The sequence below is a fragment of the Camelus bactrianus genome, chromosome 20 (genome assembly GCF_048773025.1).
Source record: "Camelus bactrianus isolate YW-2024 breed Bactrian camel chromosome 20, ASM4877302v1, whole genome shotgun sequence".
NCBI lineage: Eukaryota > Metazoa > Chordata > Mammalia > Artiodactyla > Camelidae > Camelus > Camelus bactrianus.
Genome location: NC_133558.1, coordinates 42,942,035 through 42,967,566, shown reverse-complemented (window position 1 = coordinate 42,967,566; position 25,532 = coordinate 42,942,035). Strand labels below are relative to the sequence as shown.

Sequence of the window (25,532 nt, the reverse complement as noted above, 5' to 3'; positions counted from 1 at the left end):
TAAAGAATTTAGTGCCTTTGTATGTATCATTTGACCTCACTGGATTCATTCTTTAGACAAGCACCTAGCTATCTAGGGCAATTATCCTGTCTTCTTTTTCTCAGTCTTTTCAGAGGGCAGCATTCTGAGTGGCTGTAGAGGCTGGGCTTCAGGTCTGTCCGCACTGGGGGGTGGCGGCAGCCTTGATGACTTGGTTTCAGCATTCTTTGTTTACTGACATGGTTGTAGTATTTTAATTCACATTGTAGTATTTTCATTCACAGACTGATTGTGGATAATCTGGAAACTTGCAAAGAAAACGAGATGGAATTACTGCAGGTACTTTCTACTTTAATAAGCCGTGTGCAAACATAAACATGGAGGAAGCATACATTTGAATTTGGTGGTGTAGGGAAAGGTTTCTGCACATTACAGGAGAACGCAAGGCAGAATATCTCTTCTTTGTTGGCAGGGATGTGGGTCAACCTGTCTTTTCTGTAGCGGTTTCTGAGAGCACTTTATGGTAATTAACAAACATTGACAAACGGTGGCACACTTTGCATTTAAGAGCTGACCTGTGCAAACGTGTATTGGACAGGTGGATTTCATAGGCAAGTGGTGAGGTGGATTGGAGAGAGGTGTAGCCCAGGCCTGGGCTCAGATTCAGGTTTAAATCGCCATTTCCTCACCAAAGGACCTTGGACTAGAGTGTAACCTCCATTAAACTGTTGGTGAATCTGTGAAATATGCATTATAATATTCGTTTCTTCCTGGGTTTGTTGTAAGTTTAAACAGTATTATAACACACATGAAACACTTAACAGGCAATTAGCAGTGTTCACTTTGTCCTTCCGCCCCGCTTAGCGTGTGTTACAGCCGTAAAGGTAGCATGTGCCTGTTGAGGACGTACTGGTAGCCCCTTGAATAGGTTGTGAATTTGGTGATTTCCTTTAATCCTTGAAACTCTACGTGCCATGGGCAGTTATTTTCATGAACAGATGAGGAATCTTAGGGTAAAGAAGACGGTGTAATTTGCCCAAAGTCAGACCATAATTTTGGGTGCAGGGGCCTCTGTTCAGCATGGGCCCCTGGGCTTTCTGCCCTCTCCGTTCAGCACCAGAGCCAGACGTGGAGTCGCCTGTCTCCCAGCCCAGAATATCCGGCAGGCAGCAACACAAACCTGGACCTGTTCTGCTTAAGCAAAAACTCCGGAGGGGAGGCAGGTACTAAAGGGATAAATGTAAAAACAGACGACTGTAAACTGTTATCAGCTCAGAGAAGGAAAGGAACACGCCTCGCCGTGCAGAGCTGGGAGCTTTCCCTTCGGGGCTGCTCTGGGGGCGTTCATTTCAGCTAAACAAACTCCGCTCCTGCAGCAAGGCATGAAGGCAGGGTGCATGTAACCAGGCTGACTGTGCCTCGTTGATCATATTCATTCCTAATCCAGTGTCAGCTGTCACGGGCACTTACCTAGTAAACAGATGTCGGCCATAATCATCACGCACTTTGCTTGGTAGTTTTATTGGCCCCACCTTTGAGATGAGGTCATTGAAGCTGGGGAGTTTGCTGCATGCCCGTGATTACCTTGGAAATACCCCCACTGGTCTTTCAACCTAGACTGGTGTGGCTGTTACATCCCAGCCCTGTGAATGGCATCGTGTAGCTTCTACCAAGTGGCCCAAATGACTGACATTGATTTTCTTAATCCGTAGGAAATGGTATGTAACAATAAGAGAAAAGGTGGTAAGAAATTCTTTGGAAAACTAGAACAAAATCCAATACTTCCCCAGCTGTGGTAGCGTACCCAGTGTCACTCATCCCACTCACAGCCTGGCACCTCCTCCCTCCCGACTCCGTGTTCAGAAGCCATGCTGAGCCTTCGAAGAACATTTTGCCTCGTGACACTGTTGACTAAGACCTATGACCTCTCTGTCCCTGGTTAACTCTCTCTTCAAGGCCATTTAAATTTTATGCAGGCTCCTCCACTCCGATGTAAGAAAAGACTCTTTAAACTTCTTGATGAAGCTCCTAAATGAAGATCTTGTGAAGGAAACCTAGTCAAAACCTGGGAGGTTTTCACACAGTGACTTCATGCAACCTCAGCACTTTGTGAAGTTCAGAATCAGAGGGGTGGGAGACTCAGGAAAGGCTTTTTAAGGTAGAAAGGGGAAAGTGAAAGGATGCAGGCTGTGTGAGACTGAAACATCTCGGTCCCAGCCAGCAAGGCACCTGCGTTCAGGATGGTGTATGGGGAGTACAGAGTTCTCACAAAGAAAGAAGTGGTGGGATGGGAGGGAGGACAGATAGATTCTTTACTAGGGAAGGAAAAAGTGGGCTGAAAATTTCCTGGTTGAATAAGAGGACTGTGAAATGATGTGCTTGCATTTTGGAGAGAAGGGTTTTGTGGGGACAGGCCTAGGAGAACGCTCTCTGGCTGGGGAGTCAGCACAACAGAGAACCACAGAGAACCGGGCTGACCTCAGGGCCCCTGCTGGGGGAGGGGCTGCCCGCCATTTTGGTCCTGGGGGCTACTTCTGTCCCTTAGCTGGGGCCTCAGAACTCCCTTCACATCCCAGTCCTGTTGATACAAGAAAACATAAGTGGGGCATGGGAAGGGCTGTGTCCCAGGCTTTGGTTGAGCCCCTGGAATGTGCCCCACCAGACGTGGGTCCTTGGCTTCATGCAGGAAAGGTTTCAAGAGCAAGCCACTGTTGAGTAAAGATAGATTTATTCACAGAGACACATTGAAAGGCAGGAGAAATGCCACGAGGTGTGGGGGTTGTGTGCTCAGATTAAAAGTAGGTACACACTCCACAGACAAAGTGTGGGCCTTCTCCGGAGAGGGAGAGAGAGTGATGACCGCGAGGTGGCGCTGTGTTGCTGGTTTTCATGGGCTTGGTTGTTTTATATGCTAATAATTAGAAGGAGCAGCCTAAGGGCAAGGGGCTGGGATTCCCAGGGAGTTGGCCATTTCCCACCGTTTGACCTTTTGTGGCTAGCCTTGGGATGGCCATGGTGCCTTGGGGCGTGTTATTCACCATGTTACTATTACAAAGGGTGTATAATGAAGCTCAAGATCTGCTAGAAGTAAAATCTCTTCATCCTGAGCCTCAAGGCCTACTGGGGGATGAATCCTTCACCATTTTGATGTTAATTGCTGTGGCCTTCATTGAATGGCTGTGCTCTGGACCCTTCCATCCTGTCTCACTGTGTTGACACAGAGAGAGCAAAGGCCGGGCCCTGCCTGTGCTCCTGCATTTAACAGGGAGAGGGGTGGGGTGGGCTGAGGATGACTCTGAGTTGTGAGAAGGATGTTTCAGATTTTCCCACGTGGTACATGGGGACGTGCCAGCAGCCACCGCAGATTTATCTCACGGGCATTATCGCTTGTGTCACTCATCTTTTTCTATTTTTCTTTCTTTATTTTTTCAAGTATTTAATCTAAATTTAACATCAGGTTTTCTTAGGAAAGAAATTTCTCTTTTTCTTTTCATTGGGGCTCTTTTGGGGGGGTAGGTAATTAGGTGTATTTATCTGTTAGAGGAGGCCCTGGCTGTTTAACACGGGACCCCGTGCACGCTAAGAACACGCTCTACCACTGAGCTCTACCACCCGCCCCATCATCTTTTACTTTTTGCTTTAGCTGCCAAGAATCTTACGGCTGAATTTCTAGTCGGCCTTTAACACTTACCCTGACTTCATGGCATTCGTTTTTATGAGTTTACTTCCCCCTGGTTTCATTTAAGTATTGAATCTCCATTTTCTTTTCACTCTAACTTTTGTCTTTTTGTTATTATGGTTGTTAAGCTGTGTTAAAAATTGTTTAATTTCTCTTTTAGCAGGAGGCTGAAAGTAAATAAATATGTAAACAAACTTATCACACTTAAATATTTTATACATTCTAAGCTGTTTATTAGTTACTTAAAAACCGAATTGAATACTGAAGTGATAACATTTTAAAATTATTTTTTAACATTTTATAAAAGTATAGCTGATTTACAATATGATATAAGTTTCAGGTGTACAATAGTTGCACAATTTTTATTGTTATGCTCCATTTATAGTTATTGTAAAACATTGGCTATATTCCCTGTGTCATAAGATACATCCCTGTAGCGTGTTTATGTTACATGGAGCAGTTTGTATAAGAAAGTTGGGTAATACAAAGTCTGGGGCGTGGCTCTGTCTAACCCATGTTCCCGGTCACCCTTCCTGTCAGAGCCCAGGCCCTCACTCCTGTCTGCAGGGGAGCAACTGGAGGCAGCCCTCATCAGCGCTGGCACCACCCTCTGAGTGGCAGTGACAGCAGTGACTGTGTGTGGACGTGCAAAGTGTTGTTCCAGGAGCTTTACATGCATTTCTGCATTTAATAATTAAAGCCCTCCTGTGAGGAATCATTTTAGGTTTTTAATGAATAATACATTTTATTTTGATTTTGAGAGTTCAAATTTCCAGAAAATTTACTGGAATAGTACAATAAAGGCTTAGATACAGTTCACCTAAAAGGGCACTGTTTGCCCTTTTGTGTCTGGCTTATTTTAGTATAAACTTTCAAGGTTCATCCATGTTGTAGCCTCAGTCAGTACTTTATTCTTTTGGTTTTATAATATCCTTTTTCTTTTTTTTTTCGTTTTTTCTCTATTTAAAAATATTTTCATTGAATTCTAGTCAGTTTATAATGTTGCGTTAGTTTATAATTTTGCATCAGTTTCTTGTGTACAGCACAACACTTCATTTATATAGGAACATACATGTATTCATTTTCATATTCTTTTTCAACATAAGTTACTATAAGTTATTAAATATATTCTCCTGTGCTATACAGTATAAACTTGCTGTTTACTCTATACATACTCAGTATCTGCAAATCTTGAACTCCCAATTTATTTCTTCCCACACCCTCTCCCCTCTGGTAACCATAGTTTGGTTTCTATGTCTGTGTGTCAGTTTCTGTTCTGTAGATAAGTTTATCTTTTTGTTTGTTTTTTTAGATTAAACATGTGAGCGATCTCATATGGTATTTTTCTTTCTCTTTCTGGCTTACTTCACTTAGAATGACATTCTCCACGTCCATTCATGTTTCTACAAATGGCATTACTTTATTATTTTTTTATGGCTGAATAGTAGTCTATTGTACAAATATACTACAACCTCTTTATCCAGTCATCTGTCAGTGGACATTTAGGTTGTTTCCATGGCTTGCTATTGTAAATAGTGCTGCTCTGAATATTGGGGTGTATGTATCTTTTTGAATTACGGTTCCTTCTGGATATATGCCCAGGAGTGGGATTGCTGGGTCATATGGGAGGTCAATGTTTTGTCTTTTGAGGAACCTCTGTACTGTTTTCCACAATGGCTCCACCAAACTGCAACCACAGTGTAGGAGGGTTCCCTATTCTCCACAGCCTCTCCAGCATTTATTGTTTGTGAACTTCTGAATGATGGCTATTCTGACTGGTGAGATGTGATATTTGATTGCAGTTTTGATTTGCATTTCTCTGATAATGATATTGAGCATTTTTTCATGTGCCTATTGGCCATTTGTATGTCTTCATTGGAGAAAAGCTTCTTTAGGCCTTCTGCCCATTTTTGAATTGAATTGTTTGTTTTTCTTTCTTATCAAGTGTAAAAGGTGTTATATATTCTGGGAATTAAGCCCTTGTCAGTCTCATTTATTGCAACTATTTTCTCCTATTCCATAGGTTGTCTTTTAGTTTTGCTTACTGTTTCCTTTGCTGTGCAAAACCTTGTAAGTTTAATTACATCCCACTTGTATATTTTTGCTTGTATTTCTATTGCTTGAGTAGACTGCTCTAGGAGAACATTGCTGAGATGTATGTCAGATATTTTGCCTATGTTTTCTTCTAAGAAGTTTATAGTGTCTTGACTACATGTTTAAGTCTTTAAGCCATTTTGAATTTATTTTTGTGTATGCTGTGAGGGAGTAGTCTAACTTCATTCATTTACATGCAGCTGTCCAGTTATCCCTACACCATTTGCTGAAGAGGCTGTCTTTACTCCATTGTATGTTCTCACCTCCTTTGTCAAAGATTCAATGACCAAAAGTTTGTGGGCCTATTCTTGGTAATTTTGTTTATCCATTCATTGATGGATGGATATTGTTTCTAACCTTTGTCTACTCTGAATGATACTGCCATGAATATTGATGTGCAAGTTTTTGTGAGAATATGTTTTCATTCTGTTGGCTGTACAGTTGGCCCGCCATATCTGTAGTTTCCACTTCATGGATCCAGATGGCTGATTTAAAGGGACTCAAACATCCTTTGATTATGGTATCCAGGGTGGGGGGTTCCTGAAACCAACCCCCCGAGGATACTGAGGGATGACTCTACATGTAGGAGTGGAATTGCTGAGCCATATAACTCTAACCTTTTGAGGAAACACCAGACTTCTCCAAAGAAGCTGCACCATTGTCCCTTTCCACTGGCCGCAAATGAGGTATCTCTGCCTCCTCAACGACACTTGTTATTGTCCATGTTTTGATTAAAACCGTCCTAGTGGGTGTAAAATGAGAACTCATTTTGATTTTGATTTGGCTAGTGATGCTGAGCTTCTTTTCATGTGCTTATCGGCCATTTGTGTATTTATTTAAATCCTTGGCAAATTTAAACATTGGGTCGATTTTCTTTGTATTGTTCAGTTGTAAGCATTTTTTTATATACCCTGAATACTAGTCTCTTCTTAGATACATGCTTGGCAAAATTTTTCTCCTATTCTGCAGATTGTCCTTTCACTTTAGTTTTTTTAAGCATTAAAACAATTTCTTTACAGGGGAGGTAATTAGATGTATTGATTTATTTTATTTTTCTTGCTAAGCATGCACTCTGTCACTTGATATACCCCCTTCCCCTGTCATTTCACTTTCTTGATGATGTAATTTGTAACAAAAAGGATTTAACTTTGATGAAGTCCAGTTTATCTGCTTTTATCTTCTATCACTTGTGCTCTTCGTATTGTATCTAGGAAACCAAAGCCTATCCTAGGAAAATAAAGATTTATACTGTGTCTTCTTTTAGAAAGTTTATAGGTTTAGTTATTACGTTTCTGTCTGTGATCAATTTTGAATTAATTTTTATTTATTTAAAATATGGGGGTCCAGATTCCAGATTCATTCTTTTGCCTGCAGATACTCAGCACTCCCTGCACCATTTGTTGAATAGACTATTCTTTCAATGGAGTGTTGTTGACACCCTTGTGGAAAACTGACTGTAAATGTAAGATTTTCCCCCTGGGTTTTTATTATGTCTTATAGATTTATTTATCCAAACTTGTGCCAGTACCATTCTGACTTAGTACTATAGCTTTTTAGTACCCTTTAAAGTGAGTCCTCCAAATTTGCTCTGCTTTTTCAAGATTGTTTTGGCTGACCTGGGCCCCTTGCACTTCCATATGAATTTTGGGATCACTTTTTCAATTTTTGCAAAGAAGTCAGCTGGAATATTGATAAGGATTCCACTGAATTTGTAACTCACTTTGGGGAGTCTTAACATTTTTAACAATATTGTCTACCATTCCATGAACATGGGATTTGTTCCATATATGTAGATCTTTTAAGTATTATTTCGGTGATACATCAAAATATTCAATGTACAAATCTTGTAAATTTTTGTTAAATGTATCTCTGATTTTATTTTTAATGCTGTTGTAAATGGAAAGGCTGAGTTTCTTGAGGGTAAGACTATATATTAATTTGTTTATTTCTAGGATTTCTACACAGCAAATACTCTAGGTTTATATTTGCTACATAAATCTATCCACAACTCTTCCCACCCCCGTGTTATAAGAAACCAAGACCCAGGTTAAGCTACCTGAACACCTATGTGGAAGTGAGAAATGAGACCCTTGGGTGGGGCTTTGTGAAGATGATACTGAGAGCTTATTTAGGATGGCTTCATCTTAAATTCCTTTAAACAACACTTTTGGTGTTGTCAGATACATTAAGATCATGCCCTTTTGATGTGCAGAGGAGCTAAGACTATCATTTTCAAATAATTTCTAGTGAGAGTGTTGTACTTGAAATCAAATTTGCATCAATCTTTGAAGATATATGTTTCAGGAATTTTGACTAAAGAACACCTGTCTTTATTCATTAATGACAACTAAATTCTCAAGCAACATGTAAGAGTTTGAGCAAACTGCCCCAGTCCCGTAGTGCTGGTTGGCTGCAGCTGTAACTGGAGTCAGTGCTTACCTCTCCCAGCACGCTTGGGCTGATCTGCTCAAAGGTGTTCGTCCAAATGTTTGTCTGTAGTCTGTTGGACAAAGCCATAAAACATTGAGTTAATGTTGCTGGAATGCAATATATTCCTATTAATATTAAGTAAGCACATATTGAGTGCTTGCTGTATGTTGGGAATTGTCCCTCAGCCTCACATGTATATTATTTCACTTAAAACTTCATATATTTCCTTGTTATTCTCACTTTACAGATAAGGAGACTGAGAATTAGGTCTTCTGTATTTTGGATGGAGCTCATTATCAATGACAGGAAGTTGTAAGGAAAAAGATATTGATTCATCCTGAGAAAATATTTTTCTGACCGTCAGCAGTGAAGAGGGTGAACACTGAAGAAGGTGATCATTGTTTGAGTGAGACGAGCCCCGGGTTGTACGGAGTCAGCATCCCTGTCCTGGACACGGCACGTGTAGATCTGTGTGGTGGGTGAGGCGGCGAGGCCGCGCAGGGAACACGGATGCCGGGCCATTGGGCTGTGCTCAGGCCCGGTGGGGCTTTCTCCTAAGGGCAGTGGACAGTCATTGACAGATTTTTAGTAGGGGAGTGGGGTGCTCTCGTAGATCACTTTTGTCTTGTAGAATGCTTAGAAACATTTAGAAGGCTCTGCAGGAGGTGATGTGATGAGTCAGATTAGGGTGGCTGCCAGGTGTAGGAGTGTAGAATTTTCAAGTGGTTTTCAGTCCCAGTTTTGTGGCTGAGTAGCTGTGTCACTTTGGATGATGCACTCAAGGAAGTAAACAATTTATCTAATCAATTGAAGAAGTTATGTACCGACCTCCCAGGACTGCTGTGGCGATCCAGTGAGATAACGTGTGCACAGTGTGCAGCGTGGTCCCCAGCACACAGTCAGTGCTGAGTGAGTGCCAGTGAGTACCTGGTAGGTCAGGTGTGGGTGGTGGGACTCGGTGACTGAGGAAATCTGGGCCCTGAAGGTGGGGTCCAGTCACATCTGTGAGTGATGGGCCTGAGCTGGGAGAGGAAGGGAGACCTTGCCCCCCGACCAGGGGCCCTGGTTAGGACGGCTATTGGAGGAGCACCGTGAAGTCAGCTCTTTGCAGGTGGAGCTCGAGTTGCCTTTGAGATATCTAAGTGCATTGTCATGAGCTCAAAGAGGAGGTCTGGGCCAGCGCTGTGAATTTTCCTATAATCTTAATCCCTGAGGACGCTGAGGTATTGATCACTGAACGTGAAGACATACTTTACAGGACAAGTGAATAGTAGTATCATCTCTGTCATCAAAGCTCACATCTCTTTATTCATCACAAGTTTGCTATTGGGTACTTACAGAGCTCACTTCACCGCCATCCCCTGGGCTCAGGCTCCACAGTAAAGAGCTGGTGAGCCTCCCTCTTTTCCAGAAGAAGACACATTTAGCTGGTAGAATTCTGTACCTCGCCAGACTTAGAATTTTAGTTTGTTGTTTTAATTCTATTTTCTGTTAGCCATCTCCTGACAGGAGAGAAGTTTTACCTCATGGACATATTTCAATTAGCTGTTACTGAGAATTGCTGATCTGATCCATAGTGTAAGTATTATATTAACCTTGTAGAGTATTTATCATTTTTCTGTCTTTGCCCTTTAATTTTGTATGCCCCTTCAAGTCTCTATCCTATTTGGGGCCTTATTTTTTTTAATTAAAAAATGTCTATTTGCAGTTAAGAAAACAAAAGAAAAGAAAAAATACACATGATAGCTAAACTTAGAAAATATCTAGTGTGTTTTCTGTCTCGGCAACGGAGGGTTCTAGAAACTCGTGAAAACCTTCATTACACAAGTTTCTTAAAATGCTGATTAAGAAATATAACCTTCCTTCTTCATCTTTCAAGCTGCACAGCTAATTGTGAAGAAAGTGAGGGGAAATCCTCAGAAGCCAAGACAAACCAGAAAGCAGGGATTCTGGGTGATACGCGAGCCTTAGAAGCCCTGGGGTGCCTGTTGGCTCCTGTACTGAGTTTCAGTTGCCTTGACTGGAGGGTAGGAGGTGAGCCCGAGTCCTCTCACAATGGGAGTTGGATGACTGATCATATGTAAGGCCAAGCCCATCCCGAGAAGCATGGTTTACTAAAGGGTTAACTATGAAAAAAAATTCCTCAAGGTAAGACATTAAGGAAAGTCAATTTTTTTGGAAGAGGGGAAAAATAACAAATCCAAAGTAAGGATATAGTTTAAAGCTCTTCTGGCATGAGAGTAACCACAAACTCCTGGCAGAGAATCACAGCTACTCCTGGAATGAGAAGCTGTGGTTTGAATGAATCAGTGAGCAGCCATTCCGAAAAAGGCCTCCAGAGTCTTGAGGATCAAGATACTTGACTGCAAACACCTGTCTTCCAAGGTCTCAATCAAATAACCAGAAAGGTTTTAAAGGAAAGAAGCCATAATCATAGTTCTATTTCTTAACATTACTTTATGCTAGGAATTCAGAGGTGACTATGGAGTTGTCTCCTCTTTTATGGACCTTACCTTCTCTTTGGGGAGACAAACTGACATAGTTGGGGAACTTGGTGGAGGGTGGTGATAGTCTGTTGCAATTAGCCAGGAGAGGAGATTAAGAAAGCAGTGAAGGGTGGGTGAACTTTTTAGCTAAGGACATTCTTGTTCTGCTGGCTCTTAATTGCAGGCTCAATGAGCTGTCACTGGAGGGAATAGATCTTACGGAGGATGGACTTAGCTCAGGCCTCTTTAGAATGGACACGTGAACCTGGAGAAAGACAGTCAAATCTGTGCAGACATTAAAGTTCACTTGAACGTGCTCCATCCCTGAGCCAAAGATAGGACAAATATGCAGCACTTCTTAAGGACAGAGGAGTTGTTTTTAAGGTTCTCCAAGAATGAAGCCCAGGGAACCGAGATGGCCAGTTGTCAAACTGTGACTTTGCTCTTTGGACGGTGTACCCACCAAGGGTATTGGCCTTTTATACATTTCCATTTCTCTTTAATACATGTCAGGTGATGAGGACGTGGGCACAAGTGTTTGACATCTTGTCGAGGCGACTTTGGGTACCTGCCTAGAAACGCGGGCACGGCTACAACTGCGTCACACATGTTGCCGCCCATCCCGCTCCCCGGCTCCGTGATCACGGTAGAGTGGTTCCTTGTTGACCTGTCCATCTCCTCTGTGACATCCTAACCCATGAAAAGACCGGAGAGTATTAACTTGGCTTTTTTAAAGTCAAAGGAACAGATCTAATTTGGAGTCAGATTTGTTCTTTCCTATTTCAGTATTGCCATGGAGAAGACAGTTTGGGCAGCTTTTTGTAGGGTCCTCGAGGCTTTCTCTCTCAGACTCTGGGGGCCTCTATTGAAAACCCTTGATAGCTGTCTGGCCTGCTGGAAAACCACTCCGACTGTTTTGCCCTGAAGATGTGTTCAGTTTATAACTCATCTCTACTTCTTGGAAAACAACTCAATAAAAACTCAGTTGGTTTTCCACCAGCCATGGGCAGGGGTGAGGGATACCTTGTTATTAATTCATAAAATAATAATAATAATATAAATAGTAATAATAAAAATAGTAGTAGTAATAATAATAATAATAATAATAATAATAATAATAATAATAATAATAATAATAATAATAATAAAAAAAGAAGTCTTAAAACAGCACTGGGCACATAGGTGAGTCAATAAATGCTTCCTGGCTTAAATCAAAAGTGATGACTCAGTGATTCCATGGCTGCTGTATTTGCTGAGCTAGTTACTCCTTTGCTCCATTACACATTTTTTTAACTGAAAAAGAAATACATGCAAATGGTTAAAAAAAATTCAAACAGAGCACAAAAATACACAAGTGAAAGAAGTTTTCCCTCATCCTCTCTTCTTTCAGCCCTCCCTGGAGATGCCACTGTTTACTATCCTTTGGGTGCTTTTCCAGATATGCTATGCACATTCCCACCTATGTATGTAAATTCCTTTAAAGTTTTAGTTATTTTTAACTTAAAGGGATTTAAATCCTCAAGTGGCTTCTGCCTGGGTAATAGAACAGAACAAATCTGACTCCATATTAGATCTTTTCCTTTGACTTTAACCCTCTGCTCTGTCTCCTAGGCTTCATCTTGCTTGTAAAACAATGTTGCTTAGAGCCTGAAATATACAGGAGAACCTATTCTGAAGGCTCTGATCTTTAAGTATATTTAACACATTTTCATTCATAAAAAGATAAGAAATTGCAGAATAGAAAATAACTTTTGTTTTGTTAGAGGTTTACAGAGATTTGACCCAGGCAGATAGCTGCAAGAACAAAGGATTCTAACAAGAAGGAATTCCTACACCAAGAAGATTGCAACAACCAAGCACGTAGGAAAGGAGCCTGAATTCTGACTTGGGGAGATGGTTTTCCAGGACATTAGTTTGCCATCTAGGTCTACAGAAACTTGCTATTCCATGCCCCAACACCTGGTCTCCCAACTTATTGGCCTGTCCTGCACTGAAGAGAATGAATTTTGATTTGGTAGCACTCCTATATACCTAGCAAGCTGGGCACTGGAACTGAGTGTTATGGAAACAACAGGCCAGCCAAGGAACAATCACCACTCGGAGTGTTGGCGTACTCAGATTTATTATGCCGGCGGGCTCAGAGGGGCTTCTGCTCCGAAGTTCTGAGCACCCACCTCCAAGACATACACATGAAGTTTTAAAGGGTTAATTACAAGTAAGGGTGTATTAGCCAATAAGGCTCAAGCAACAAAAAGGAAGGAATCAGCACACTGGTGCTTGTCAACTTGTAATAGTCACATGTTGAGCTTCGATTTACGACTTAGCTTGTTAGCCCAGTAAACTGACACTAAACTTCAGATTTACGAGTTAGCCCAGCAGAATTTAGATCAGTAAACCGACACTTATCACACTTAGATTTGTGACTTAGCTTGTTAGCCCAGCTGGGCTTTTCCTTCACATGAGGACAGCTCTCCCACACCCAGGGAACTACTGTGAGCCCTTGATGGTTCCACTAGGGTGGAGTGTGGTTTACCCAGGACGGATGGGGACTATGCACCAACACTCAGGCAGTCTGCTCTGTCTGGGGCTCTGATCTTGAACCACCCCGCTCCCTGCCATCCCAACACCTGGGACAGTGGAGCTAAGGCAATGATCGTGCCTGCCTGTTTCCCAGCGTGTAAAGGGGGAATATGTACTCTTCACAAGGTAGTTCTGAGCGACAACACCTGCGGGTGCTTGGTTCCCAGACCAACAGAAAACCCTGCTCCGCTTGGGGGCAACAGGTGTGATACCCGTAGGGGTTCTGCAGCAGCATCGGATGGAGGGCTGGATCAGGGAGGTAAAACTTGAGCTGCGGGCCTTGAAGTGTTACAGAAGGGTACAGAGGCAGGACTGCCGCCTTCTTCAGGGTGCCACCAGAGGTAAAGCTTTTTCTCTTCATCCCCGCTAGGACCTTACACTTTCCAGATCCCTCCCTTCTCTCTGCTCTTCCTGTCCATCTGTCTCCCTCCACTTTTTCCCTCCTCTCCTCCCCCTCCCATCTTTTCCTTCCCTCACTGCCCCACCTTCTCTCGCAGAACCCAGAGCGGATTGCTGGCCCTCCTGCGCGTGGGCAGTCGGTGTCAGCTGGACCGCGGGTTGGAAGCTCCATCTCCGAGCCGGGGATTAGCCCCAAAGGCTTCTCAGCTCTGTCGCCCGGCAGGCCTTTAGCTCCTGCCTGGGGCCGGTGCCTCTGGCTGTGGAAGTGCAATGTGGGGTCTCCCGGGAAAGGGGTCAGGTGGCTGCGGGAGGGCGGTCCGCGTGTCACAGACCACGAGGGCGTGAGTCAGCCTGTGTTCAGCTGAATTGCTCGGGCCAGACCCCTCTGCCCGCGCCACCTGTCCCAGTGCCCCAGTGCCACAGCTTCCCGGGGCCAGGTGTGCACCTGCCGCCTCTCACCCAGCCGGGCTCCACTCAGTCCGCTGCTGGCGTCCCCTTCCCCTCTCTCGCCCGCGAGTCCTCTCCTCCCGGGCTTCCTCTCCTCGGCCACCGTCCCGTCCCCACAACTGGGCGGGCTGCGTCCCAGGCGGGCGGGGTCTGCGGACCCGGACGGGGCAGCTGGGGCTGGGGCTGGGGATGGCCTCCGAGCGGGGCTGCAGCCCGCGTTTCCACCCATTTCCCTGCCCCGCGACTCCGGGGCTGCCCTGGTCTTCCTTTCCCGCTCCCTGAGGAACAGCTCAGTGGCGTCTGCGCTGCTCCCTGGGCTGAGAGCCTCCGGCTGTAAAGCCCAGCTACTGGTGGAGTCGGGAAAAGGGATCCTCAGTGCCAAGCGAGCTTCTGTCTCCTCCCTCAGTGTTTCTGCCCCAGGTAAGTACCTTGAACACTTTCAGGTGTTATGATGGCGGTGCTTGTTGGTGTCATGTGTTTTTATAGTGAGAGGGATTACAGTGTTGAAAGCAGGGCTTGGTTCAGTTAAAAATGAGCTGAAGGCATAAGGCTGTGTCATCCTCCTTCCTTCCCTCTCCCAGGGTGAAACGTGTGACCATCGATTTTAAAAAGACAGTTACATTCCCTAACTAGCCCAGCCCAGCTTGGTGTGTTAACAGGAACAGCACCACCAGAGGCGTTGGAGAACCAGGGACATTGCAGTCCTAAAGAGCTCCTGGCACAGTTTGGTTTATTTTGGTTTTTTGTTTTTCTTAAATTGTGGGGCAGACTAAGTATTATAGAGGGAAAAATAATTGTCAAGAAATATTTTTTCATATAACAGCTTTATTGTGATATTGTTCACACACCATGAAGTCCACCCATTTAAATGGTACCATTCAGCAGCTTTTAGCATATTTACAGTTGTGCAACAATTATTATCCTAAACGTTTTCATCACATCAGAAAGACCAGTGGAAATGAATGACCAATCCACCCCTCCCCAGTGGTGGTTCTAAAGAAGTTTCTTGGCTATTCTTGACCATAAATTAACTTGTTACATTCCATGAAAAATCTGGTAGGAATTCTAATCAGAATTGCAATGAATCTGTCTATCAAAATAGGAAGAATTAATGTCTTTATGGCATAAACTTCTTCTACCCATGAATATAACTGGGACCCTATATTTTCATCTCTCCAGAGCCTGGCCCATGGGAAGTCCTCACTAATTTTTGGGCTTGTGAATGATGAGATTCTATACATCATTAGTTGCAACTGTAGCCTTTCACAGAAGAGAAAATTAACCTCAGTGAAGCCAAGTGACTCTCTGATGGTCAGAAAGAGTGACAGCCAGTGCTGGAGTGATACAGTGGACTTGGTGCTTGCAACCAAAATTCTTCAGCAGCTACAGCTAAGGGGATTAGAGTGTTCTTTTATTTTTTCTTAATGGCGTTGCTTTTATTTTTACTTATTTTTTTAAATTAATTTTTATTGAAGTGTAGTCAATTTACAATGTTAGTTTCAGGTGTACAGCAGATATTCAGTTATAAACATATGCATATGTGTATAAATGTTTTAGATTGTTTTTAGTACAACTCATTACAAGAAATTGAATATAGTTCACTGTGCTATATAGCAGGTCCTTGTCATTTATTTTATATTTATTAACGTGTATCTGTTAATCCCCCCTTTCCTGCCTGCTAATCACAGTTGGCTTTCTATGTCCATGAGTCCATTTCTAGGAGCACCATTTTTCTTAGTAATATATGCTGGTTGGCTGCTTTCAGTTTCAGTAATTCCATCTGTGGGTGCTTTTCTTCTGGTGGCCTTTATGTGGTTTGTACACGTGGTAATAGAGGTCTGTATTTGGGAGAACTCCAGGCCTCGTGTAGTCCCTGGTACAGAGTTCCCACTGAGTTGATGCTTGAACTGGGAAAAAAACATAGTAAATGTTGGAATTTCCAATATGGTTGAGACTTCCAGGTTTCTATAACCTGCTTAGCCCACCTTAACATTGGCTGCACCCTTACTTGGTAATTTGGTGGAATTCCATGGTATGGTGGTGTAGAGACAGGGCCTTTTATGCTTATTCTCTTTCCTTTTTCTAACACTCATTCTCCTGGGTCTCCCAGATCCTCCCCCAGCAGTGCCCAGGGCTGGCTTGGTGCTGCGCTGAGGATATATTTATTAATAAGGAACTTTCCTCATCTCTTCTGAGCCTCCATTTTTTTCTCTGCACAATGAGGGCTTAGACTAGATATGTGCTTTTCAGTTTCTTTTAAAGCCATGTTTCCTTTGAGAAACGAAAATGCAAATCACTCCTCCCATCCCAACCCTTTAGATTTTGATACAGCCTCCAAGGAGTGACATAGCACTTTGTGGAAAATTGATGTGATTTTGATTCCAGGTGGCACAGAAAAGACTCTTCAGAGATTTATTGCAGGGAGAGGGCAGGAAAGGTGCAGTATGTCACACTTTCTAGTGTGAGCACTGGAGCAGTGGCTTGGATTTAAATGCGGTGTCTGACGTGGCCTCTCTCTAATCATGTACAATGTGATAAACTTCTCTACCTCAGTTTTTCTTGATGTGTCAAGTTGGCGTGATAATATTTTAGGGCTTTTGTGAAACATTATACACATAATCCATTTGTGTTTCGGTAGAAATAAGACCTGCTAGGGATTCAGGGATTTGTTTAAAAAAAAAAAAATCTTGTCCATAGCAATCTGTCGGTGTGTATTTTGAATTTCCTGTAGGGTGAGGGTTGAGTCTAAAGTCCATCGTGGGACAGGTGGCCCATAGTTTTCTGTGAGCCTGATTGCCCCCTCCTCCCCAGTCCTCTTCCTCAGTCCAGGATTAAGTTCCCTAGTAGATTTACACAGAGGTCTTGTGGAAATGGCTTTTCATTTTATTGTTTCACCAAGAAGGGCTGCCATCATGATCTCTGTGGTCAGGTTTTGAAGTGCTGCCATCATGATATCTAGTCAGGTGAAGGCTATGCAATTGGGAGTTTCTATTTAATAAAAAGAAAAAAATTACAAATAGGAAATTAGAACAAGGGTGATGACAGGAGCTCTTGGAAGTGGGCACCATTAGTTTTGTTAGCTTCAGGTGCAGTGGCCTCTTGCCACGAGGACCCATCCTCTTGCTCTGAAGTTGGAGGGACCAATGGGTTGAGTGGGAATGTTAACTGAGTGTATCTCATGTGCTGGGCATTGTCCTATTTGTGCTTTGTGTTCCTTATTTGAGACAGTGAGCTCATTTAACCTCAATAGCCTCTTTAAAAAATTAGACTTTTTATTTTGAGATATAATGTAGATTCCCATGTAGTTGTAAGAGATAATATGGAGAGGGCCTATGGACCCTTTGTATAGTTTTCCTTAATGGTTCCAACTTGCAAGTTTGGGGTACAATTCATTACTGACTCACTAACAATTTGAGGTTTGTTTTATTGCCCTAATTTTATTCACGATTAAACTGGGGCTTAGAGAATCACACAGGCCTGACCAGGTCACCCACATTGTTAGTGTCGAGACGAGTGGAACGTGGGCTTGGGATTTCCAGGCAGTACCATTATGATGGTCTGTGGCAGGGAGCAGCATTCACTTTGCTGGTTTATTCATTCATTCAACAAACATTATTGAGTAACCTCTGTGGGTCAGATGCTTTCATAGGGTTATCTGATTCTTCAGCAGTCCTGAGAATCAGGTAATGTTTATATTTTTTAATCTGAGAAAATTAGCTCTAAGAAGTTATAACCCCCCCCAAAGGAAATATAGCTCATAAAGGAGCGATACTAAATTTGTACAGTCACCCCTTTTTATGCAGGTTGTACCCTAGGCATTTTACATTTGCAAACTTCTGTAATCCAGATATATTCATGTAAGAGAAAGATTTTTTTTTAATTGAAGTATAGTCAAGTTTACAATGTTGTGTCAATTGCAAGGTTTTTTTTGAATTTTGAATTAAAAAATATTTTTTCAGGAGGGTAATTAGGTTTATTTATTTGTTTCATTTTTTAAAATGAGGTACTGGTGTTTGAACCCAGGACATCGTACATGCTAAGCACGTGCTCTACCACTGAACTGTACCCTCCTCCCCAAGGCAAGTTTTCTTATCCATTATTCTGAAGCTTAGGAGTTCAAATAAATTGGATAGAAAACCAGATCTTTTGATCCCACTGTAGTACTTTTCTTTATATTCTGCTGAAGGAGGTTGGGGAAAGCACTTCCTTTGTTCATTTCCTTATTCAGCATTTTTCAGCAGTGACTTTGCATCAGGGCCTTGGTAGGTCCTTGGAAACAGAAAACAAGAAATGACCCTTCTCTGCAGGGCAGGAAGCCTAGACCAAAAGCTGGGTAATGTGATCCGAGCTACGGTAGCCATTTGAAGACTCTGAGGACAAACTGTACCCCCGGATTTACTTGAGCTTCCCTTGCCTTCTGGTTGGTACACACCAGGTCACCGCAACCCAGATGGGCCTGCAGCCCACAGTACAGTATGTACCTCTATCTCCTCTCCCCTCTCGTCAGGGCCTGCAACATGAGCATCCCTGACTACGTGCAGTGTGCTGAGGACCACCAGACTTTCCCCGTGGTGGTCGAACACGTGGGGATCATCTCAGAGGAGAATTTCTTTTGCATCTATAAGTGAATCACCTTGGTGAGTCAGATCAGTCCGTGCGGCTCCCAGTGGGCAAACTGTATCCACTACAGGCACCACTATGCGCCCAAGAATGGGTGGAGCGACTTCCAGACCCACCGCAAGGTCTTGGGCCTTGTCATCATTACTGACTGCCTCTCGGCCAAGGCTTCGAAAATCTCCACGTGCAGAGGAGCTGTATGGCACCACGCTCTATGACTCTCAGCTCTTTGACTTTCTGCTGCATGGGGAGGTGGCCGAGCAGCCGCGCACCGAAGTGGCCTTCAATTTACGAGGACTGCAGGGTGGTGGAGAAGAGGATCGAGGACTTCACTGAGTCACTCTTCATCTTGCCCAAGTCCAAGGGGCTGGACGGTGCATCCGACAATTCTGGGGACAAGAGCCTCCTTCTCTGCATCCCATTTGAGAAGGAGGACATCATGGGACTGGACACAGAAAGCAGGTAAGTTTACCTGGAGGCCAGTCCACCCTGGCTGTGTGCCGGGTTTCTTCCCTACATCCAGAAAGGGATCAGCAAGGAAGAGGACTCTCTTGTAGCCAAGGGTGGAGGGAGGTGCAGCCCGCCGGTTTACAGACATTTAAAAGTGAATCCGCCTTTGTTTCAGAGAGATCCTTTTAGGGTTATTGTGGACAATTACTCCAGCTTTTCAGCCAGGACCCTGGTGGGACCCCTGGAGTTGCTGTCCAATAGATTAGCCACAGCCACTGATGCTAGGAGAGCCTGGGAGGAGGCTGCTCTGAGCTGAGATTTGCTGTAGGTCAAATGAACATCAGACGCTGAGACTTGTCTAGTAAAAAGAATGTAAACTATCTTATCACTTCCTATATTGATTACATGTCAAAATGATAGTATTTTACATACAGTAGGTTAAGATTTGTTCTTAAAATCATTTTCTAGTATTTGTTTTTTGTTTGTTGGTTTGTTTCTTTGTTTACCGTTTTAAATGTGGCAACTGGGAAACTTTCTTTACATGGCTCTCATTTCATTTATGTTGGGCAGCCTGTCTTAAGATAGTCTCATCCCTTTGCTTGTAGATGAGATGCTGAATCCCGAGAGGCAGAACGAGGCGCTGGTTGAGTTGGGGCTGGAGCCGGTGTCTCCTGCCTCCCAGGCCCAGCACCTGTTCGGCTCAGGCCCTCTCTTCCTGCCCGACAGCCAGCATGCCATGTTGGGACATCAGAATCACCGCCAGGGACCTCCGAATGAACTCCTTATGCAGGGAAAGGCGTATCACGGAGTATGGGAAAGAGCAGGGAATTGTTCATCCTCACTTTGTCCCTGTGATTAAGTCAACGGCCCCACTTTGTCTCGGAATTACAGACGAGCTCTTCTGGGCTGCCTACCCCCCCACCATCTGCTCTGTTTCCCCGTGTATCTATAGTGCTGTCCTTCGTGCAGAAGAGGGTGACATGCCTTTGCCGAGAGGTGGTCCCCCTTTGCTGGGGAGAGTGAGGGAAGCTGTGTGCCCACGGCCTACGGCCTCAGGCCTTGAGTCTGGAGAGCGCTCATGGCGGTCTCACAGGTGACGGTCGGAGGACCTGGCACGGCTGCCGGGCCCACTGTGGAGGCGGTGCTCTGTGATTCTTGAAATTAACTAAGATCAGATTCTACTTTCTGGTTGTTGGTAAGTTGGAGGAGAAGATGCCAGAGAATTGATAAAAAGAATGTCCAGACCAGCCCTGTGAGTGATAGACACAGGGTACCCGAGTCCCCCACGTGTGTGAGGTGCCTAGCGGGCTCTGGATGAATTTTCTGTTCCTCCCGGACATAACTCTATGGCTTAAGGAAGAGGCAAGGCATGTCATGGCCTGTACTTGTCCTCACAGGGCCCTGTGATCTTCATGCCCGCACTCCCCTTCTGCTCCTTGGAGATGAGGTGTCAGGTTTAGGAGCCTGGGCACTGCTGAGGGCATAGCTGCCAGCACTGTGCTACACCGAGGCTGGCTCCGTTCACCTCACATGTCACCTCCTGCTGAGCCCCCAGGCGTCAGTCAAGGTAGGTGCATAGGTGCAACATACGCAGAGACCACGTTCTCCCCCTGGACAGATTGGTTGGTGAGCAGTGGAAGCCTAGAGCCCTGCCCCAGCCCCAGGCCAGTGCCTCCTCTTTTGTCATAGGAGGCACTGGTGACATTTTTGCTCAGCAACTGCTTGGCTCTGACTCTGCAGACCCACCAGAGAATGCCAACTTGTTTTTGCCTTTTGAAGTCTGCCCTTGGGATTTGGCGGAGTAGCTGGATGTGTGCTTAGCCCATAGTGGTTGACACTGTCACCATTGTTTACCCAGAACCTCGTGTACCAGGCATGGCTCCCGGCATCAAAATACAGCAGCGCATTAAACCTCCCTCCTGGTGGGTCTGTCTGTTTTGGTACCATAAGGGCTCAGCCAGCATCTTAACGTCAGTGAGATAACGTGGCCAGTGAGCTCGGGTCAACCACATTCTCCTCCAGTCACTTTTACTCAATTTTTGCTTTTACTATTCCACAGTCATTAATTTTTTAAACAATGCTTTGGTACAGGAACAGCCTAATTCTCTCCTGCTACTCTTGGTGGGAGTAATACTGTCCAGCCTGAAATGCGACCACAATTTGTAGCTCAAAAGCTGCCTAGACGCATATAAGTGGAGTTTTGGTTAGGGGCGCTGATCACGTTGGGGTCCCCCGGCAGCGCCGCTCCCCTCAGGCCCCTGCCTTCCCTGGAGCAGGAGGTGAGTGTGGGTCTCACCTTCCCAGCATCCCTGGCCTCACACACTCACATAAATTCTTGTACATGCTGTCAAAATCATTTTTGTTCTTGTGTGTTTCTAATTTTCTCTTGTTCCTCTTTTCCTTTTTCTTTATTCTTTTTCTCTTGTACTGCCCAGTGAGCATGTTGTTGCGTCTGAAAATGTGGGCTGTGCACACCCTGCATTGGAAATATCCAGATTGCCCTCCGTACTGTCTCCATCGCTTTAAAGAGCAAAAACTTAACAGTTACCTTGATCCATGTATTATCCTAGTCATTTTTTATTTTCTAATTTTTTGGAATATTTGCTTTGTTAGCACATCACCCACTGGTTTTTGATACCTGTTAAAATCTTTGCTTTGAGGAACCTGTTTGGTCCTCCTTATATTTGGTGACAAATGCGCCCTTATTAAATTTGTTTGATTGTTTTGAAGAAGTGAGATGCGAATTGATTTAGGCGGCTGCTGAGGGATTCTTTTCATGGAGTATTTAAACTTGTAAAGTCAAATTCTGCAGCATCTTGCTCGATTCCTGCTTTTACACAAACGTGCTCTTCACGCGGTTCCTGGCTGTCACTGTGTGACGTGCGTGATGGCACTTCCTGGCCAGCGGTCACTGGTGAGAAAGTGGCAGGCTCATGGGTGTGCAGCTGCAGGGGACGCTGTTGGAGGAAGCAGTCACCGTTTACTTATTTAATTTTTTTTTTTTTTGCATTCAACATCCCTGTGCCATTTACTTTACTTTGCCTTCATAAAGTGGCTTAGGGGGGTCTAAAATCCATGCCACTCTTGTGTTCCCTTTACGAGGCTGGTTTTTCTGAGTATCAGGAAAACATGGCCTTCTCCTAAGTAGCTGGCTCACCTGGATCTTGTTGACACAGCGACCGCTAAAGGGGACCGTAGCTTCCTCTCTTCTCCAGCCAGTGGGCATTCAGAGACGGGTCTGTGCTTTGCCTCAGCAGCCGTGCAGGCCTCCCTGCCCCGGCCTTTACTTTTAACCCATGTTGACATAAATAGCTGACTCCGTGTCTGTTGCAGCTGATGTCCACCACTGACGGCCGTGTAGTTAGTTTGCGGTAGGGAGTCTGCAACACCCCAGCCAACCTTGAAGGAAGAAGTTTTGGCCGACCTAGGACCTTGGATCCTCACCCCCATCATGGTTCATCTCACTCGGTGGAAGGGTTTGGCCACCACCATCATGCTGAACATGAGGCCTTGTTTCTCCTTTCATGCTCTGGTCCAAATGTGGACACTTCATTTATCACTGAATTTGTATCGCTTGAGACAGGCCATAATATCTGAATGAGTCCATCACATTCTGGATGGGGAACAGAACAGAAGTAAGTGTCACAATTAGATGGAGTCTAGGCTGTCCGTGTTGGCTAATGCTGGCTGGGATCTGTGATGGCCGGGCTGTGCCCTGGACACAGGCCTTTCCCGTGGCTCCCGAGAGCCCAGGGGTTGGAGTGAGAACAGCCTTGCCTGGGTTCCTCCATCCTCATCTGCTCACTGGCAAGTGTGTCTGCTAATTAGGAGCTCCCCCAGACCTCGGGCCCTTCAAAGCTCAGACCACGGGAGAACCTTGAGTCCCTTCTCCTGGGCCTCCTTTGTGAGAATACAGTGCCTTCTGTGGTGACCAGTGGCAGGAGATGCCTCCCCCTCCAGGGAGCACCCTACGGAGGACTGTTAGTCAGTGTACCATGCTGTGAACTTGGGGGGTTACGGCCATGGTCCCTGTAGAACCACATTTGAGATGGGCTTAGCGACGGAAATAATAGGACTGATTCCAGGCCAGGGATTAGGGGAGGGAACATTGGAAATTGAATGTGACCTCAAACACATAGTTGGGTGCTGGGGCTGTTACTAAAATGGGGAGTCTGGGAGGTACCTGCCAGGAATCGAATTCCAGAGTAAATGGTGAACATGAGGCATTTTTAAGATGCCATTTGTCATCCAAGTTAGGACTTCAAAGAGGCACTCGTGTCTATGAGACTGTGGCTCAGGTGAAGGAGCCGGACTATAGATACACGTTGGGAGTCGTCATTCTTAGCTGGTGTTCATAGCCTTGCATGGGAATTAGATCATCTCGAGAGCTGCAGACTGAGGCTGAGGGGGGGCAGGGCCCTGCCTGGGTTGGAGGAAAGCCCAGACCATGCAGCTTTGGTGTGTCAGTCAGCGGCATTTGCGATTTTCAGCCTAATGCCATTTAACTTTAAGGGGCCGGGGGGTGTGCAGGGCCAGCCAGGAAGAAATCTGAAGGGAGGGTCGTGGCCACGTGTGTGTCTTGGGAAGATGCAGAGTCTGCAGGTTCCTGGAGGGTAGACTTCTTAGAAGCTGGAGTTGGAGTGAGGAGTGGGCAGAAGGTAGTCACACTCACCTGTGAGGGAGGGGGGAGTCCTTGGGAGTCCCCACCCTACCGGACTCGCTTTCCCATGAACAGAAGGCAATCATACAGAGTATCTGAAGTGAGAAATGATGGGTGCTGGGAGGGGAGCCAACCTGGAGAATGGTGCTTGGAAAGTTCTGGAATAGTCTCCCTGGAAAACAGAGTTAAAAATACCCAGAATCTTAAGAACGTTGATAGTGACTGGGGAGGAAGCAATTTTTCTGGCCTCCTAAGGGTAAGTCATGTATCCGGGGATACACAGAAAAATCGGGCATTCTGTTCCGTGGTCTTGATCCTTACCGGGGGAACAGTGCAAGTTTAAAGGGGGAGAAGGGCAGCGGAGGGAAACTAGCCAGGCCCCGTGTCAGGTACCAGTCGGCCGCCCTACTTGCGTGTTGAATTCACATCCATGCCTCCCAGGTGGGCGGTGGCAGCCCCCTTTTGCAGATCGGGAAGCCTTCTCAGAGGGTTAAGGAATTGGTCCGTTTAGTGGCTAGTAAATGCTGCAGCAGAATTCAAGCAAGGCCTTGTCAGACTTCAAGGGCATGTTTTCTCTACTAATTCCGGTACCTCCCTGTTGAACCTGGAATGGTGAATTGGGTCAGTTTTGGAGCCTTTCAGAAAAAGTACGATTTAAGTGCCTCAGGACTGTTTCACAAAGCTCAGCGTTCTTTGATTTTTCTGAAGCACCGCAGTGCTTTTCGCCCCACAGTTGTTAGGTTTTCTCCATTCTCGATGACGTGGTTGCAAATCACGTACAGGTGCAAAACCAGACTTAGCAGCTTCTGAAGGGAAACTCTCCAGTTCTCCCTTGATCGGCTTTCTTCCACGGGATGTAACTGTGCTGCAGCGTAGGCCTGAGTTTTACTTATGGAGTGAGGGTTTAATATCCAAAGTTAGCATAAAATGGTCAGATGAAGAAAATCGACGTTGACAATTTATTTTTGGGTTTCATTAGACAAGATATACTATCAATTAATGACCCATATAGCAAATGAAATTGACTACAGAACATTGCATTTCTTACTTTCTATTTAGAGTTCTCTTACAGAATAAGGTTGCCTGCTTTGGAACATCATCTCCACCACCACGGCACCTATCAGTGTGTTGGTGTGATTGCATTTACGCAGTGAATGTAATCTGATCTTCCTCAGCCCCAAACACTCCAGTGAAGAATCACGGGCTGTAGCCATCTCTTGGTCACGCAAATACTTCTAAAATTATATGATGCCAGAAGAGAAGGAAGAGAGAGAGAGAGATTGCCTTTATCAAAGTTCCTTTCAATTCTAACTGCAAACTGTTGTTGAGCAGCTCTGGTTTCCTTTGGATATGAATATATACATTTCTTTGCATGTAATCTGGGTTTTGGACTAGAACACCAAGTTCTTGCTGTCCACAAGCCACAAAAACAGTAGCCAAATTGCACACGTGTGAAATTGTTTATACTTTTTCCTGAGAAAGTATCCTTGAATTTGGGACTTGGGCTGTGATTTTTGCTTTTTGCTTCCCGCACCCCTCTTGTAATCTCTCACTCCTTCCCACGTGGCCCCCAAGAGTTCGTGGTCTCAAAGGAGCGGGCAAACACCCAGTTGGTCACCATGTACTGCTGCTATAGATGAAGCCCAACCAAGCCCTAAAGGACATTATCAGAGAGGACTTCCTGGAAGAAATGGACTCTACATTCATTTGT

At 44.7% G+C, this 25,532-nt stretch overlaps 1 long non-coding RNA gene across 1 annotated transcript in view; it reads left to right on the top strand.

Annotated features, from left to right (window-relative positions):
- Positions 1–25,532, top strand: part of LOC141574273 (uncharacterized) — a 61,105-nt gene that overhangs the window by 11,015 nt on the left and 24,558 nt on the right. Inside the window, exon 4 of the long non-coding RNA XR_012501186.1 lies at positions 18,402–19,173. This is a non-coding gene — a long non-coding RNA (uncharacterized LOC141574273). The remainder of the gene's footprint in view (positions 1–18,401; positions 19,174–25,532) is intronic.